Below are 13541 nucleotides of genomic sequence, written 5' to 3' on the forward strand. Positions count from 1 at the left end.
TTTCCATGTTCTTTGGTAACCTTTATCAAACTAAAGAAATGTACATAAAATTTTAAAAAAATGTTAAAAAATTTAAAAAATGTACATGTTAAAATGTGCATGCTTATGTATACCTTTTAAAAAGTAAAAGTTCTGTTAATATAAAGAAGGAAAATTTTAGCTTTTTCAGCTGGGGAAGTATTTCAAATGTGACTCATTTTCAAATTGAAAAAACTATTTATATAAACTGGATCAAGCAGTATCGAGATCATACAGAAAGCCAGCAAATAAACCACATGCTGACTTAGGGTTCTAGATTAAGGAGTTTCTCTGAACTCGTTACATTTTGACAGGTGACCTTTGTACTTTAGCTCACATTTGGTATCTCTAAGCCATGTACATTTCCTGTTCGTCACCAAAATCTGTCAGTTTAAAAGAAAAAGCTCCTTCCTTTGAGAAATTTAAACTTATGATTCTGAACAAACTTCCAACAGGAATGTATTCCTTAAAAATTCATTAGAATGAATTTTTATTATTTCATTTTTTGGTCATAGCTAGCCAAAGGTGTTTTATTAATTCTTTCTTAGTATCTAGAATGAATTTTTAAAAGACATCATTTCAGGGAGTTTTTCAAAACCATGAATGGAGAATTTGTTAGAGACCTAGGATGGGAGCAAATATGAGCAAAGACACATCGAGTAAGCAAGGAGGAAACATAACCAGCAGCAGCAAGGGGTCACTGCTTGCTGCCAGGCTCTTCTCCAAGGGGTCGACAGGGACCCTCTAATTCTTACAACAAAATCATCAGCTAGGTAACTCCCATTTCCTCCTCTTTACAAACAGCAATACTGAGGTAGAGAGACATGAAATACGATTGATGTTACAAGGTAATTAAGAAATGCAAGAACTGCAAGTGCAAAAATTTGGACCAAAGGAAGCATAGAAAAATGAATTTTATTGTTGAAAAGATTCTGGGGACTATTTAGTCTAAATCTTATATTTTAAATAGGCAAGATGTCTGGTCAAAAGGTAAATTTAAGGTCTGTCTCTTACACACACAGTTTGTGGCAGAGCTAGGAGAAGGCAATGGCACCCCACTCCAGTACTCTTGCCTGGAAAATCCCATGGACGGAGGAGCCTGGTAGGCTGCAGTCCATGAGGTCCCTAAGAGTTGGACACGACTGAGCGACTTCACTTTCACTTTTCACTTTAATGCATTGGGGAAGGAAATGGCAACCCACTCCAGTATTCTTGCCTGGAGAATCCCAGGGACGGGGGAACCTGGTGGGCTGCCGTCTATGGGGTCGCACAGAGTCGGACATGACTGAAGCGACTTAGCAGCAGCAGCAGCAGCAGTGAAGAGTTACTTGTCAGGGCTAATTCAGGTAGGGCAGAGAGCCCTTCACAGCCATTCCCACCAGAGAGTGTGACTTACCAGTGACTTTAGAATAAAAGTAGGAATAAAAGCCTCAGATTTTATATATCCTAGTCTTAATTAGGGGCTTCCCTAGTGGCTCAGCAGTAAAGGATTTGCCTGCAATGCAGACAGGTTCAATCCCTAGGTTGGGAAGATCCCCTGGAGAAGGAAATGGTAACCCACTTCAGTATTCTTGCCTGGAGAATCCCATGGACAAAGAAGCCTGGCAGGCTACAGTCCATGGGGTCACAAGAGTCAGACATGACTTCTTAGCAATGAAACAATGGTCTTAACTCTGGTACAGAGCCTTATACCAGAATCTTCTAATGGATCATAAATCCTAAGCCATTTATTGCCATCAGTTTATCCTGTACTCAGGGGCTCGCAGGGTGGGCTTCTTGGTGGTAAGGTGTCCACAGCAAGTGGTACAAAACTCCTTCCATCCCCACTGCCTGCCTGGAAACTTCATTAGCAGCAATCATCACTCTCCTCTTACCTGCCCTCCTTCACATCCACAATCTCAAGACTTCCCAGAAAATAAAAACACATTCTCTTCTTAAAAGGGTTTAAAGAAACCCTTAATCTTGACCAAAAATCCTTCCCATTATCAACAGTACAATGCAACACAATGCCCTTCCCCAGAGTCTATAGATATTTCTGCAAGGAATGCCACCAGATCCTAACCCTAAACTGATGTTTATCACAAGGCAAGCAAAATAATCTACTGAACCTTTAACATTAAGGAATTTCCCTGTATCCATAATAAAAGCAGACATTCCTTCTCGGTTGCATTTTAAATTCCCAAAAGTTCAAATATATATTGGGCACGAAAAGTGAAAATGTTAGCTCCTCAGTCATGCCTAACTCTTTGCGACCCCATGGACTGTATCCCACCAGGCTTCTCTGTCCATGGGATTTTCCAGGCATGAATATTGGAGTGCCTAGCTAATCCCTTCTCCAGGGATCATCCTGACCCAGGGATCAAACCCAGGTCTCCTGCATTGCAGGCAGATTCTTTACCATCTGAGCCATCAGGTATAATCAGTAAGAAACAAAGACAAGAAATTTTCAATATTTTCCAGTTATACTAAATGAAACATATAAAAATTACATAAATTATGTAATATTAAATTGTTTATGTAAAAATGATTAGATATAGTAAGCTGTTGTTAAATTTTATACTTTTTATGTGAGCGCACTGTGCTGTACATTTAAGTTTCCAAAATCCCTATGACTAAGAAATATAAGGACCACTTTATAAATTGTGACTCTTATGTTTAAGATTCCATGAGATCTTTTCCTAGAGCATCATCCATTCCTCCCCCTGTGAACCCAGAAGATGTTTCCCATCTGTATTCTCCTTTCAGCATTCTGTCCTGAATTTCTTGTATACTGCTATTGATAGTCTGCATTTATTTGTTCAAAAAACATTTCTTTGATACCCACAGCCTAAGCACTGTACTGGGTACTACTGATACAATGTGAATAAGGTCACCATAATTTGGAGCATGCTTCAAAAGCTCCTGTGTGAGTAAGGGAGCTTGTATCAGTTAAGGCAAGAAGCTAGCCCCTCCCTTTTTCTTGGTTTGGTTTTTTCCAGCTTAAAGTATAATTGACAAATTTGTAATATAAAGTATACAATGTGATGTTTTGATATATGTATACAGTGTGAAAGGATTCCCCCAATCAAGTTAATTAACATATTTAATTTACACATCTCACATTTACTTTTTTTTTTGGTGAGACTATTTAAGTTCTAGGAAATCTCAGTACAGTGTTACCAACTATAGTCACATTATACATTATCCCCTTAGAACATCTTCATTTTTTTTTTTCATATTTAGTTCTTTAAAAAAAATTTTTACAATGCTGTGTTGGTTTCTGCAGTACAACTCAAATCATCCATAACTAGGCATATATCCCCTTCCTTGTGAGCCTCCCTCCCCTCCCCTATCCCAGCCCTCTGCGTCTTATTCATCTTATAGCCAAAAGTTTGAACCCTTTACCAACCTCTCCCTATTTCCCACACCCCTCAGGCCCTGGCATCCACTTTTGTACTCTGTTCCTATGAACCTGAATTTTTCTTTTGATTCCACATATAACTGCTACCAGGCAGTCTTTGTCTCTGGCTGATTATTTCACTTAGCATAATACCCTCCAGATTCATCCACATTGTGTCAAATGTCAGAGTCTTGGTGGCTTTAACACAAAAGGAGTTTGTTTCTTGCTGACACGGGGTCGGGTGCAGATGTGCAGTAGAGAGATTCACAGGGGGTCACTCAAGGACCTAAGCTCCATGCACCTGGTGGTCCCGCCACCCCTGCGGGCTCAGAGAAGGGGGCTGGGTCCTCTGCACCAAGTTGGCCAACTCAAGATGAGAAAGAGCACCCTTCTGGCAGGAGGCTTGGGAAACAAGTCCAGAGGCAGGAAGAACATCTCTTCTGCGCACTTTCCAGGACAAACTGAGGCCACGGCCACACCCAACTCCAAAGGAAGCTGGAAAATATAGTCTAGCTACGGACGCCCAAGAGGCAAAAGAAACAGAAATTATGAATGTGGAGTGTTCACTGCCACAGGAGCAAAGAAAATTCTACTGTGTTTAAGAAATAAATAGCTGATATAACAGAGAGGGCTGGGACTCAAGTGAGGTGAGCAAGGCTCTGACAGGAGACGCTGAAAGTCTCTCTCTCTCAGTCTCAGTACACTCTTTGGATCCATGTGTGGGCACCCCTCTTGCCTCACTGTATCCTGGCCCTGATGGTTTAACTGCAGAAAATAGATAACCACGCTGTTTTAGAAACAGTTACTAGAAAGGAATTTGTCACAAAGAGGATGAGAAAAGAACTTGTTAGTCAGACCTAGCAAATGCAAGGTCCCAAGTCAGGAACCAGTTGATGGTGTCTGAGAAACAGGAAGAGTCCGACCAGACTGAGATAACAAACAGAGAGCTGGAGAAATAAAAAGTGACCAGCTCACACATAGACTTTCCGGCTGAGTCGAATTTGGGTTTTATTCCAAATACAACGGAAATGCACTGAAGCATTTCTATGGCAGAATCAGATGCTCCAACTTTTGTTTTACAAGCAATTGCTCCGACTGCCTGTGGTGAATGGATCACTGGGAGAGGAACTGGAAGGACACACGTGTGGTTCGGGAGAGAGATGGTGATAGCAAGTGGCATACCAAGATTACAGTCTAACAAGCGGCAAAAGATACAGAAGAAGGATTCAAAATATACTGGAGCGGAGTAAAGAAATCATAAGCATTGCTGAGAAGAAAATAAAAGTTTATGCAACTAAGTGGATATTAATGTTATATGAAGCCAGGGGGAATGAAAGAAAATGTTTTGTCTATTCTAAATAGTGAGCTTCTTGAGAGTAAGGGAGATGTTTCTTTCTATTCTCAGTTGTAGGAATAATCCAACAAGATTTTTTAAAATTATTTTTTAATTGAAGGATAATTGCTTTATAGTATTGCCAACAAGACGTTTTTTAAAAATAGAGTATAGAAGGCTCAAGGCAGGGTGCACACCATCTCCCGTCTACAGAATAGGAATCAGTATCATATCCTGGAGAACAACTGGCAATAAGATCACAAGCTTCACCTTTCCATCTTGTGGTTAAGGGCATGGCTGAGTCAAAATCCCTAGGCTGATGCCAGCTCTATTAGTGAGTGCTGCAACTTTGGGCAAATTATTTCCTCCCCTGTTCCTCCAACTCTTCCTTTGTAAAATGGAGAGAAAAATAGAGCCTACCTCACAAGGTCATTTGAGGATTAAATAAGATGACATGCAGCATGAAGATCTGTGACTGGCACATAGTAGGTGCTCGATAAATGCCATGGTTAAAGAATTGTTATATCTTATTCTGTGAATGACTCCCAAGGAAAAAAGATGCGGAAAAAGACGAACAAAGATGTTCACAGTAGCATTACTAACACAGAAAACTTAAGTTGTTTAACTGTCTAATTATAAGGAAATGTATTTTAAAATGTCATGATGGAATAGCATTGAAACATGTATGTTACCATATGTAAAACAGATGACCAGTGCAAGTTCAGTGCATGAAGCAGGGCACCCAAAGCCGGTTCTCTGGAACAACCCAGAGGGATGGCGTGGGGAGGAAGGCAGGAGGGAGGTTCAGGATGGGGGACACATGTACACCTGTGGCTGATTCATGTCAATACAAGGCAAAACCACCATAATATTGTAAAGCAATTACCCTCCAATTAAAGTTAATTAATTTAAAAATAAATAAAATGTCATGATGAACAATGACTTATGAAATAAACATATCATTAAAATAATTACAATTGTGTACTTGATGTATTAAATTTGAAAACCTTTTATTTATGTACAAGGTGAGGAAATATCTTGAAGGAGAAAAATCAAAATGTTAAACAGTGATTACTGCTAAGTGGAAAGATGACTGGTAGCTTTGTTTTCCTTGTTGTTTTATTCTCTATTTTCCGTATTTCCATCAAAAAATTAATGTTGGAACTATATCCATAATAAACTCTGCAGTTAGTGGTTTTTAAATGAATGACTTACATGAACATAGTATAAAGTCTTTACCACTTGCTTCCAAGACAAAACACCTAAATATCTCAACAAGATGGGGATTTCGTACCAAAATAAATTGCAAATCAAGTGAAGAAAATGGGACATGAACTACTGGCCCTAATTAGTGGATATAGCTCATTTTTTCCTGCTTTACACAGATTGAAGTGAAGCACCTTGCCAGTTCTGTTTCCCTGACTGTCAATATAACCAGTTTCTTCAGCTCATAACACTTTCTGTTCTCTTAACACTGTGAAGGCACTTTACTTCTAAGAAAACCACATACCTACCAAGTTGTCTTGCTAGCCATGCTCTAAATGTGTTTATATTTATATTCAAAAAACTTTTTAGCATGCTCGTATCTACTCTTCCCAATAGACATTTGTGGGAGTAAATCTTCAATTTCACTAAATAAAATTAGGAAATGTAGATACTATAGTATTTTTCAACAGGTAATACAAAAATGATACCAATGGTAACTTAATTCGTAGCAACGAGGTAGGTTTTTAAATGGATAAAGGAAAGACTTCTGTAATTATCGAGAAATAGCTGCAGCTAATAAGTAGGAGGAATTGTTTTCCTACAACTTTTACTGCCACTTAAGTGCTGAAGACAATCTCTAGATCCTTCCTTCACATACCTTCAAGTTAAAGACTGCACAGCTAAAACTTAGCTGCCGATGGGCGTGGGGCGCCCATTCTAAGCGGCATGGAGCCATTCAGGGCAACCTTTGAGCAAACTTTAATCCTTCTCAGGTGACATTACTTCTATTCTACAATATCCAGTTGATCTCCTCAAATACTTTCCTTCCTCCCCTCCCTAAGCCTTCCAGCGAGTGTTTAAGTAGCACAAAGTACTGTTTTTCTACCCAATGAGTGTCAGATTACACTAGGCTGATGCTACTGTATGTTCACTCACTACCTTCTCTGAAAGCTGTTAACAGAGAACATTATCAGGAGATGTCTAATAGAATTCAGGTTTGCAGAAGGCTTGCATTTCATTTCTGTTAGCAGAAGCCAAAAAAGAGGTGTTTTTTTTTTTAATGTCATCCAGCCCTAATGTTTCAAGTAAGCAGAAACTACTGGAAGACTTCACCTCCCCCACCCGACAGGCCATGGCTCGACACAAATCAAAGCTGACCCACTGGCCAGTCAAACAGGCATCGACTCCTTACTCTGAACATTACTCTGCAATTAAAGAGGAAGAATTAAGTACTGCCTGCTCTAAGAACTGTTTCATAGTTAACAAAATAACTATGGTTGAAAAGGAACAGTTCTTTCTATTGAATTTCACGCGATAAAAAATTGTGGAAGGAATAAAAGTAGAAAACAAACAAGCCATTTTACAACCCCTAAAGTAATTGATAATTCACACAAAGATCAATGGGAGAAACTATTACATGAAAAGTTAATAGGAACCTCAGTATGGAAGAATCGGGCTGTTACCACATGAAGCTACTGGTTAACCTTAGCATCACTAAGCATGGGATGTTGTGTGCTTCTGACATATTATAATATGAGGTCCACAGCAGCAGCTGTAAGCATTCTAGTCAAAAGAGTTGAGCCTGACTGTAATTAAACCTTCAAGGAGAACTTCTAGATTACAAAAACATGGCAGATAGAGGATGTCAAATTACCCCCACAAGGGAGCGAAAGGAAAAATTTGAAATGTCAGATGTTCTGTAGAAAACAGACCTGATCTTTTTGGTAAGTCAGTGATATGGAAAACTAGGTGGGAAGAAAGTACTGCTCTAGAATCAAAGGAACTTGAGGAACATACCAAGTACAGTGAGTGGGTGTTATGTCAATGCCGATTCATGCATATCAGCTGTATAAAGACATTGCCAGGGCAACTGATGAAGCTTGATGACATTCTGATTATGAGGTGTTACCAAGGAATAAGAAATTTAGTCAAGTACGTTAATAACATCATGGTTTGCTAAGAAAATGTTCGTATTTGTAAGAAATGCATACAGAAATAAGGTAAAACGGTGTAATATCTAAGATTTGCTTTATAACATAGCAATAAAAACTTAAGGATATGAAGAATAGATGAAACCAGTGTGATGAAATCTCAATGTTTGTTCAACCTGGGTGACAGGCAGTCATTATGCCACCCTCTCTGCTTTTGTGTATGTTTAAAACTTATCACATTCAAAATGTGAGAACATTTAAGTATGTTCCTCCTAGCCCTGTATCTAGAGCACACAAGTATGAACAGATCCAGCTCCCGTGTGTGTGCTCAGTTGCTTAGTCATGTTCCACTCTTTGCAGCTCCATGGACTGTAACCTACCAGGCTCCTCGATCCACGGGACTTCTCAGCCAAGAATACTGGAGTGGTTGCCACTTCCTGTTCCAGGGGATCTTCCCGACCCAGGGACTGAACCCTCATGTCTTGTGTCTCCTGCACTGGCAGGCAGGTTCTTTACCACTAGCACCACCTGGGAAGCTCCTACTCAAAGTACTCCTAGTACTCCTAGTACTCAAGTACTCCTAGATACTACTCAAAATCAGAGGGAACTAATTTAAGATACCTCTAATACCAGAAGCATGTTGACCATGTTGATATTTGAGTAATTGAAAACATTACTTCATAAAGGAGGCTAACAGCTCCTGGAGTTCTGTAAATTTCAAAAAGAAGGCAGTTGAAGAGAATTCTCAGGGTTTTTTTGGCTTCCCTGGTGGCTCAGAGGGAAAAGCATCTCGGTGCAATGCAGGAGACCTGGGTTCAATCCTTCAGTCAGGAAGACCCCCTGGAGAAGGAAATGACAACCCACTCCAGTATTCTTGCCTGGAGAATCCCATGGATGGAGGAGCCTGGTGGGCTACAGTCCAAGGGGTCACAAAGACTCAGACACAACTGAGCGACCTTTCACGTTCTTTCTCAGTTTTAGCTGAACAAGAAGTCAATTTGATTCATGTATTTATTTGAAAATGTAAATCAACACACTCAGATGAATTTATGCAATTTCATGGAATTTTAGCGGCAAAAAGGAATTTGCGGGTCCCATTTCAAAACCTATACACTTATAAACCATGTCTAAAGCATCCCCACGCCCAGGGCCACTGTGTGCACAAGTCCAGAGGTGTCATTAATATCACGCTTTACATGTAGTACACAGTCTACATACAGTGGTCTCAACTCTAGTTATTAATATTATACCTCTATTGCCAATACTTTATCTTTTAATACTCTTGTTATGGTATAATTAATAATACTTATTTCAGAGTTTTGAAAATGAGGATTTAAAGAACCTAAAAGGTCTGACACAGTTTAGGACCTATTGGTTGTGTGGTACTCGCTAAAATATATGCTGAAGCCATATACCTCAGTACCCGTGAATGTGAGTTTATTTTGAAATATTATCTTTGCGGCTGTAATTAAGAGAATATGGGGTATCCTCCAACATAAATGGTATTGTTGTAAGACGAGACGAGAAACCAAACACAGAGGGATGACAGCCTTGTGAAGATGAAGGAAGTGATTAGAGTTAGGCCGCCGCAAACTAAGGAATATCTAAGGCTCCTAGAAGCCAGAAGAGGCAAGGAAGTGTCCTCCTCTGTTGTCTCAAAGTGGGCATAGACCTGCTGACACCTTAATACCGTGCTTCTAGCTTCTAGAACTGTAAGAAAATTAATTTTTGCTTTTTAAGTTACCTAGTTTGTGGTACTTTGCTACAGGAGCCCTAGGAAATCAATGCAGTATTATAAAGTGTGCTGCCAACTCTGAAAGTAGTGACATCTAGAGGACACTGGTGTGCGCTGAGGACCTTCACCTACCTCGTTCTTTAATGTAGGTAAACATTTCTCTTAATGCAACCAACTCGTTTTTGCAACTACATCATTACTATATGCCACTGTCACCTCAGGATCAGTCAAAAATGAACGATAACCCCTTCTCTCCCACATCCTTTTCTTCCATAGTCGATTTCTTCAACTTAAGATCTAAACTCTGTATTTTTCTTGTTAAGATTTCATTCAGGGACTCCCTTGGTGGTCCAGTGGCTAAGACTCTGCGTTCCCAATGCAGGGGGCCCAGATTTGATCCCCTTCTCAGAGAACTAGATCCCACCTGCTGAACCTAAGTTGAGATCCTGCATGCCACAGCTAAAAGCTGAAGATCTCGAGTACCACAACTGAGACCTGATGGAGTCAAATTCACTAACTTTTTAAAAAAGATTTTATTCCTAAGTTCCTCCTGCTATTATTCCCAGCCATCGGGATCTTTTTGTAACCAACCAACATTTAATGTCCTCTTCAACTTCATATTATGCAAAACTGTGGTTGACATGTCATCTCTATTCAACCAAATCATTAAGAAAATATTGTTCCAAACAAGACTGAAGAGAGGTCCTTTATTGTAACAGAGTGTGTATCAGTCCATTACTCACCACTCTGTCAAATGTAATTCAAGTAACATAATCTTAATATTGCATAATATGCATGCATTTCTGTGTTCCAAAAGAATTTTCAAGCCTAGTATGCTTTCATAAGTGCAAAGTAGTATGATTAATAAATTTTTTGTCAAATGCTTCTTTATCTTCCAGTCTAGTCACCCCATTAAAGAAAGCAAAGTATTGGTATGGTAAAACCCATGCTGGTTATAGCTGCATTGAAATCTGACTGTCTTACAATGAAATGTTCTCGAAACTGACATCATGGTCACGTACCAATTGAGAAATATCTTTTGCTTTTTGAGAATTCAGATTAAACTTCAACATGGATGATATTTATCATTGAAACTTAGAATCATAACTCAGAGGAATGAGATGCAGAATCTAAAGAATTTTGTTTAGTGTCCTCTATTTAGGAAGGACAGAGTTAGGTCTTATAATAATTTGAATCCAAATAATTGCCAGCACGAATTTCTATTTACACACCTCTTAGGCATCACATGCATTACAAGTGTGCTCATCATGGCTCTTACAGTGTGAGTGGCCCTCCAACATTTCTCTATGCTCAGTACAGCCTCTGTTTTGACAACACCCTTAAAAGATATGCTCTACTGTTGGAGAAGGGCCATTTCCAATGATTCAGGGCATCAAGAAGGGGTCTTTTACATGAATGGATAGTTTCTTAAATATAACCCATACTCTTCCTCCCTGTGAGCCTCCTTCATTTTGCCTGAGTCCCAAAAGAATGAATCACATCCTTTTATTTAAATTACATTTGACAGAGTGGTAATGGATTGAAACACACTTTGCAGGAAGGCTCTGGTATAGCCTCTACATGACACGCCCCAAGTCCTGGAAAGAACTGATCCTATTTCTGCTCTTTCCTCCTCTCTCTAGGTCCAGGCTCTCCCATTTCTTCAGAACTCCCTCAGAATTCAACAACAACAACAAAAAAGATGACGACTCCAAGCTTGCCAAAGTCTTTAGAACAGTTATTTACATTGAGTCACTTTTGAGTCAAAATCACACTGAGATCACCCACAGCAGCTGCGAAGAACTAGTTACTTTCACTTCTACATAAGAACAATTAAATCGCACAAAATTCATAACTTTAAACAATCAATTTTCAAGGGACAATTGCCCAGCCCTAGATCAATTTTCAGGATAGTATTATTTAAAGAGGGGACAGAGAAATCTTTCATCATTGACAGATTCGGTCAAGAATCACATCAGTCACTACATGACTTACTGACCACCGGGAGTGGTGTGAATAGCTGCCCACGCTCCGCAGCCAAACTAACCTCAACCCACTAATCACGATTCTGGGAACCACCGCTGTCCACTATCAAACAACATTTGGTTTTTCAAATTAGTCTCCTAGCCCTAACAACTGGACTGCCAAGGAATTTCAAAAGCTAGCTTTTGGCTACAAGAAAAAGGCATTACAAAATGAAACAGATTACAAAAAGAAAAAATACAAATGGAAAGTGATCAGCAACAAGGGGACAGAATTAAGTTCTCTATCAGACTTTATTACATGAAGGAGAAAGAACTGAAAAAAAATTAAACTTTGGATTTTCAAGAGAAGGTCAGACAATTTTTACCATTTTCAAAGGGTTACAACGTGAGAGATCTGTTGAATGAAATGGGTCTCTACATAAAGACTACAGAATTTGACAAACAGTTGAGAAGTATTAACTTGAAGTCGTTTGGTCAACTTCAAATTTTACCAGCTGCTTACACTTTTAGGCTTGTAGATTATGGTAAACCTTCTTTTTAAAAAAATAAAAACTAATGTTTTCCAAAGTAGTTACAAAAGCTGTAATGCACTTCCAGGTTAACACAATCTCTATCTAGGCTTAATATGTGCCTCACAGTCATTAAAATTGTGAGGTTGGTTAAGTTTGCCTTTTGGTGAGAAGGTCTTGTCATAAGGAGTCTAGGGACCAAAACCAGACATTTCAGTAAAACTGAAAGCTCTCTTTATGATTCTTTTTCCCTTCCTCTCCATGAGGAAGTCAAGTTATTCCCAGCATCAGTCTTACTGGAAATTGTAGAACAGGTTTGCCACCTGAACCTACTGGACAGAGAGAGCAAGGCAAGCACAAAACCTAGAACAAAGCACGAGGAAAAGAATGCAAAGTGCGCCCTCTATCGGTCTATTTTAAAAGCTGGTGGCTGGTTGGATCGCTGAATCCATAGTTAGGTTAAGAGACCAAGGCCATCAGAGTAGGAAAATTCTAAGTGGGGTGACCCAGCAGCAAAAATCTAGTAAAAGCATGCTTGGTCAGAAGTCAAGAGTGCTCTGCCTGGTTCTGACCGGTCTGTGAACTGGCAGCGTGATACATACAAATCCCATCAATGCCAGCACTGCACATCGTCAGCTGGAAAATTGCAACACTGATTTCTAAAACTTTATATTACTGTTTAGTTAACGAGATAAAAATTAGACCATACGAGAAGTTTTAACAGAGCCCCCTTATTTTGTTTATTTTGTACTTTTATAAACTTTTTAGGGAATAGAGACAATATAACAACTATTGCCTTTGAGAAAGGGATTATTAGCCAAGTAATTACTTACTGCAATAAGTCTTGAGGTAGTGTTTCCAATGTGTCCTCATATTATGAAGTACACACATGGCAAATGGCTGGAAACCCACACACTGAAAATAAACTTTTAGGAAACAAATGTCTATGTGAATCTGAAGCAGCCAACGGGCATCATGCTAATTAATACGGTCTACTTCTATCTCTTTAACCAATGCTTCTTAACTTCTTTAAGGAAAGATAACCACGGCCACTTTAAGGCTGCAGTGAAAGCTCTAGAATCTCTCTTTACACTCAAAAAAAAAAAAAGAAAGAAAGAAAATATTTGGAGACTCACAAAATCCCTGGCCCCAACTCTGGACCCCAAGAAGCTTTGCTCAAAAGAAATGTGCAGAGCCAGTTGTTTTATAAGTGCTTTTAGTATCTTTCAGCAGGTAATGAAAAAATCAAATGGCTTTAATTGTAAAGGTTTTCCCCAAAATGACTAGATAAGGTGAAGAACTACCTAAATTATAGTTTCTTAAGAGTAAAAATAATACTTACTAGCTTTCCTCTAACCTTGATTGGCTATTCTGATCATATGATGGTTTCATGATATAAATGTGTATATGTAAAGTATATGTATATATTATATATATACACATAC

The 13541-nt window shown here is 39.1% G+C and overlaps 1 protein-coding gene across 18 annotated transcripts in view; it reads right to left on the minus strand.

Annotated features, from left to right (window-relative positions):
• Positions 1 to 13541, minus strand: part of RSPO2 (R-spondin 2) — a 176616-nt gene that overhangs the window by 152572 nt on the left and 10503 nt on the right. The gene's annotated exons all lie outside the window — the stretch shown is intronic.

Source organism: Bos grunniens, chromosome 14, assembly GCF_055505025.1.
Source record: "Bos grunniens cultivar Pamir isolate PY7600 chromosome 14, Bosgru_T2T1.0, whole genome shotgun sequence".
Taxonomy (NCBI): domain Eukaryota; kingdom Metazoa; phylum Chordata; class Mammalia; order Artiodactyla; family Bovidae; genus Bos; species Bos grunniens.